The sequence below is a fragment of the Siphateles boraxobius genome, unplaced genomic scaffold (assembly GCF_051911475.1).
Source record: "Siphateles boraxobius isolate OS27281-9 unplaced genomic scaffold, OSU_SipBor_1 41, whole genome shotgun sequence".
NCBI classification, from domain to species: Eukaryota; Metazoa; Chordata; class Actinopteri; order Cypriniformes; family Leuciscidae; genus Siphateles; species Siphateles boraxobius.
Genome location: NW_027509042.1, coordinates 3,105,900 through 3,112,500, shown reverse-complemented (window position 1 = coordinate 3,112,500; position 6,601 = coordinate 3,105,900).

The window sequence follows — 6,601 nt, the reverse complement described above, 5'->3', positions numbered from 1 at the left end:
TACTTACTGTAGTAATAACAGTAAATTATGCATAAAGTAACTAACCAGACAGCAACATAGTGTCGGCCCAGATCTGGTACATGTGGATTCCACCCGTACCAGATGCGGGCCGGATCTGGGTCGACACTATGTTGACACTCTGCCTGGTAAGTACATGTAGCTAATATTACTCAGTACTCAAAGCACCACTTACTGTAGTTTATACATAATGACTTTAATGGAATGTATTTGTCAAAATTGTTTGAGGGTAAAGATAAGCACTTTATTTTGTGTGGTTTCATAATTTTCATGCAATATGTATTCTGCTTGCTTGGATCAATCAGATAAAAAAAAAATTACTTAAAAAATCTCTTTGAAATACTTATGAAAAAAATTAAGATGTAAAATGTATTGTGTTTTTTTTAAGAGTGATGAACAAATATGTCACTTATTGTGGAATAGAAATCAAACAATAGCACAACCAGTTCCAGGTTTTACATGATACGAACAGCATGTTCAGTCAATTTATTGTAAATCGGATGTATCATTAATAAACAAAAGAACAAATGTTGGTATACTCAGCGCTGGTAGGCCTACATTTCTGCTGTTTTGAAACAACTTTTGATGTCAACACTTTTTTTCTACTGTGATGCAACAAATGACTTATTTTTCTTAGACAAAATGTTCACCTTACGTAAAATCCAATCACCCTACAGGGAACCTAATAGTACCTCATATTAATGCTGAGCTCTGCTTCCTCACAGGTACAGCAGGTTCATGTGTACTCAACTGAGTTATGCAGGCTGGTGGAAACTCGTCTTCCTAATATCATGAGAATTGTGACCGAGGTCGAGCATGACAAATGCATCAAATCATGTCTGTATGTAGTGTCATGTTATACATCACCTGCCCTTTCCAACTGCTGTGGGGAGCGTAACCATGGCGATGTATTGTTGGGTGTCTGGTTTATTTTAATGGCAAGGCATTCATTGATTTTGGCCGAGCTCCTAACTGTGTTATCAAACCTGTGCCAGTGCCATCACTCAGATATACTGAGAGAGAAACAACTGCAGAGAAAATGAAAAACATCTATCTACCGGTATCTATCGATTCGTGATTGTGCCAATTAAGACGTTCCAGAATCAACATATTTTGTTGATCCTGGAACAACATTACTGTCCAAAGCCTATAAGCCTAAACTTGACATAAGCTGTAAACTTGTCCCTTATATATGATCGGTTGATTAGAATGTTGTTCGAGGATCAACAAAGATCTTCTGTGCTCAGCATCAATCTGTAAAATGCAGCTTTTTCAGGTTTGGAGCAGATCTTTTGACCAACACAATACCTTTGATCCCCTCCTTTGATTGTGAAACTAATTTCGCAACTGGCCATTTTTTCTAAGAGTTACAGGTTTGATTCGTAACGTACTGTTTGCAGAGCACGGTGGGTGGACGCTCACATGGACTCCTGACTGGGTGACCTGTTTAAAATCTGGACAACAACCTATTAACATCCCCACAACAAAACACTGATAATGTCCTCAGCATGTAAAACAGCAAGCTTCTAAATACATTCCCCATATCCGAGAGGATCACGTCATCTGCTCAATATTACAAGCATTCATTTTTCAGTCTTACAGTGTTACGTTTAATTCTCCTATTACTGTTACAAAAAAGTACTTTTAATTACCATAAAAAGGTATAACATAAAAAACTTAACAGAAGAGAACTCTTTGATACCTTACAGTACCATGCAGGCGTGACGCCCAGGGGCGCCGTTAGAAATTTTGGGCCCTATGAAAGAATATGAGGTTGGGCCCCCTACCGCACCCATTCCATTAATAAAATCGATCTCTGGGGGCCCCAAAAGTGTGTGGGCCCTTAGAATCGTACTTAGCGACGCCCCTGCTGGCGCCATGAGGGGCCAAAAGGGGGCATTTCAATTTATATATATGTATATGGAAGTTAAATGTGACATTACTATTATCAAGACTCCAGCTGCATCTAGAAGAATGAGATAATCATAAAGCATAAAATTAATGAGCGTATCACGCAATCAGACATCTCTAATCAGCAGCAACAGTTATAAACCCAAAGGAAAAATAAGGACTAACAAGCTTACCTTTGTTAATTAGCATCTCTCGTCAACTTACAGTTCATTAAACAACAATGTGCTGAACTTCAGCAGGGTTTCCTTCACAAGCTCAGTGGACTCACACAGTGATGGGAATGCATGGGAAGGCCAAGGAACACTGAGTCCAAACTGAAGACAATTTGGTGAATAGTTTACAGTGCTACAGGCAAATAATTAAATTAATGAATTGAAGGATGGATCTGAGCCACAGAAATTTGAGTGATTGGATGTCATTGTTTTTATCGTTCATCACCTGGAAAAGATAGTTCTGAAAGTGATTCCAACGGTATCGTTCCTCTCTGCCATTATCGCTAAAGTTTTGGTGAGCACTCTGCTATTCTGTTAAATTTAGAACGATTTATAGAACTATCTTTATCGTTATAGTTTTCGTCCTTGGTGTGAACGGGTGTTTAGGCAGGTAAGAAACATGCAAACATTCCCTGAAGCAACTGAGCTGAAGTCTTTTGCTCAAGCGGATAATGGTGAAGGAAACACAGTACGTCTTCGGATAAAGCATACTGGGGTTTGAACCTGCTAACATTAAGTTGTCAGAACTAATCATTATCCACTATGCCACCACCACCATATTGTTCAAAACACTTAATAGGTCATTTGTGCATGAAATGAAAACTGGAAAGCTTATATAATATATATAAAAAAACATAATACATCAACTCTATACATTTATATATATTAACATTATTAGCATTACGTCAAGTCACCTTTATTTCTATAGCGCTTTATATAATACAGATTGTATCAAAGCAGTTACAGTGATAAAATGAAAATGATTCAATGATTCAAACATACAGCAGCTCTAAAAGAAAATAGTTGTTGTTCAGCTGAAGTCAGATCAGTGTTGATTTAGTTCCATTGTAAAGATCATCAATTATTACATTTTTCATTTCATCTATAAAGCAGTCCTGCAGAAAACAGTCATATCATCGTCCAGTTCAGTTCTCATCCACTAGTGTCAGTGCAGTCAAATCAGTAATATTGCTGAGTATTAAAGGGATAATTCACCCAATAATGAATATTCTGTCAGTAATTACTCACCCTCATGTTGTTCCAACCCCGTAAGACCTTTGTTCATCTTCGAAACACAAATTAAGATATTTTTGATGAAATCTGAGAGCCTCTGAGAAATCCTCCATGCTTCTAGATAATTTCATCTGCCGAGAGCGCCACGACACATGCGCGAGAACTGAGAAGATGAAGCAGATGTTTCTCGATGTAGTGTTTAAAATGGTTCTAAAGTGTGGATTTCCTGGATGTCGAATCATGAGAAACCAACGAGAAAACGTAAATGTGCCTTACCAATGCCGCAAAATGAATGGCTTTCACACTTTCCCATCAAATGATCGTGAGCGTCATCTTCTCAGTTCTCGTACATGCGTCGTGGCTCTCGTGAACTCACATCGAGGCCCACACGGAAGAAAAATTAAAAAGTAGAATAAAGTCGTTATTTTTGGTTTTGTTGCGCACAAAAAGTATGCTCGCCGCTTGATAAACTTAAGGTTGAGCCACTGTAGTCACTTGGACTATTTGACGACATCTTTACTAAGGCCCCATCCACACTACTACGTTTTAGTTTAGAAACGGAGACCTTTTGCTACGTTTGCACCTCTGTCCAGACTAAAACGGCAAAAACGAAGACCTAAAAGAAGTTTAGAAACGCTGCCGACCCCGTTTTGCATCTCCGGAGGGTGTTTTAGTGAAGACGGGTCAAAACGGAGGACTTTAGAAACGATGACTTACGCTCGGCTCTCTGATTGGGTGTCATACAACGGAAGAAAACATACAACAACAGCCTGGACAACCAGTTACGATAGTGCAAGTAAATTCTGCATTTTATGTAAGGGATAATGTAGAGCGAGGTGGTTGTTATAGCGAATACAACCCCGACAGGCTGATTAGGACCGCGACGTGAAGCGGAATATTGATTTAAAAAGGAGTTTATTGATTTAAAAACGATTGTATTGCTTCCCCTAAAGAAATAGTCTGTTCCGTCTCTACGGTTAGAATCGATGGCAACGCTCTGTTTTTCATGGCAACGGTGTTATACTTAGCAGCGGTGTGTTATCAAAAAATAACAGACCGCATTCTACATTAGAATTCAACCAAACCATGTAATAAAATGCTATAACTGCTTACATTCGCCAGAGGCAAGCTATTATTCGAGCAATCTGTGACAATTCCCAGTATCGGTATGTGCAGCGGCGGTATCGACCGTACATGGAGCGTCGGTTTTGGGTTAAGTCGGGAAGAACCAGCGCATGGTTGGATAATTTTATCAATGAAGTTATAGTTCCTGAGGAATGGTGCGAAAACTTTCGAATGTCCAGATCGGCACTTATCAACCTCAGCGAAATCTGAGGAATAGTCAATCTGTGTCCTGTTTACACCGGCACGCGCATGCCCAGTGTAGGTGAATGGTGACGTGATCCGCGTTTTCAGTCGTTTTAATGTGGACGGAGATCAGTTCTAATATGTATTCGTATTCGTTTGAATTCTCCGTTTCTAAACTAAAACGCAGTAGTGTGGATGGGGCCTAACTTTTCTGGGCCGGCAGATGAAATTATTTTGCAGCCTGAGTGAGACAGCTCTCAGATTTCATCAAAAATATCTTTATTTGTATTCTGAAGATGAACGAAAGAATTACGGGGTTGGAACAACATGAGGGTGAGTAATTACTGACAGAATTTTCATTTTTGGGTGAAGTGTCCCCAACTAAGCAAGCCAGAGGCCACAGTGAAGGAACACAAACTCCATCCGGTGACAGAATGGAGATGAAATAAACCTTGTGAGAAACCAGGCTCAGTCGGGGAGCCAGTTCTCCTCTGTTTTCATTTAATAACTGTAAGTTACTGTTTTTTGCAATGCATTATGGGAGAACTTGGTCGCTTCAAATTGCGTGTTGACCAGCAACAGTAGGCCTAACATATTTTCCCATGTACATGTGAGTATAGGAATACATTTTAGTTTATCTGCATGAGGTCATTTTGCAGCTCTGCCTGTTATTAATTTATTTGTAAACTACCTATTACTTTTAAATATTACATTTTAAACATCCAGTGAAGTTTTGTGATTTAAATCGGGTGAAGCGACTGTCTTACTCCGCAAGATACCACAGGAACATTGTACAGACTGTCATCACATTCAAACGGGTAAGAAACTTTTATCCAACTTTCACATTTTCCTAAAATTTATCTGAGTAAAAAATTGGTGTGAATTTTTTTTCTTCTTCTTGTGTGGTTAAAAATGTAACGTGAGATTCAAACCGTCCATTATCTGCCACTGATATTTGCAACTACGTCTTTGATTTGATCTGTAACTTACCAAGAAGGGCTACGTCTAAATATTAAAATACAGTATAAAGATCCAGTGAAGTGTAAGATGACAGGATAGCGTGTTTTAATCATGGAAAAGTAACCGAGTTAAATATGATAGCCTGCTTGTGAGCTCGTTAGCATACACTCAGACTGCATTTGGTTTGCTAGTACCGTCATGCACACATTTTATGCGTATGCAACGGTCACATGTCCCAATCTTTAGCTAAGCAAAAGATACGTGAGGTATGATCAAAATTCATAATTCTTATGTAATTACTGTGAACGTGCTTGTTCAACCGGCTGCAGAAATTGCAGCATAACAGATGGATGGACGGAATGTTGATCATTTTCTGATTTTTCTTTTTTATTGAGACCTTATTTTGTTTATTTATTTTTTATTTATCTCTTCTTTACATTATGTTTTCCTTGTCATTGTAGTTCAACTCCTGAAGGCTTACTTTGTAGAGAAGCAAGGACTGATTCTTTAAGAAACTGTAAGTTTGCCTATTGTTTGTTCTGTGAACACCTGTATAGTAATTGTTCACCTAAAAATGGTAGTTCTCTCCTCATTTACTTAACCTTATGTTGTCTCTTTCTCTTGGAGGAAAAATTAAGATATTGTCATGGAGAAATGATGTCTGTTTGTTTGCCCAAATAATGGAAGACGAATGGGGACCAAACCTTCAAGCTCCAAAAGGAACATAAAGGCACAGTACCATTAAAGGGATACTTCACCCAAAAATTAAAATAAGCCCATGATTTACTCAACCCGAAGCCATCCTAGGTGCATATGACATTCTTCTCTCAGACAAATTCAATCAGAGTTAGCTATATTGTCCTGGGTCTTCCAAACTTTATAATGGCAGTGAATGGGCACCTTTTTTTTGAATAAAAGTGTCCCAAATGGCTCCGAGGGGTTAATAAAGGCTTTCTGAAGCAAAGCGTTGTGTTCTTGAAAGAAAAATTTAACTTAAAACTTTATCGACTAAAATAACTAGCTTCCGGCAGACGGCCGTACGCAAGTCGACTTACGCCACAAGAGTAACACACTTAACAATGTATGACGTAGATGTAGGAGTAGCGTAAGCCTCTCGTGGTTCAAACATTAAGTTGTGCGTCGTGTTCATCAATAATTCGTCAATAATTGTCCAGTTC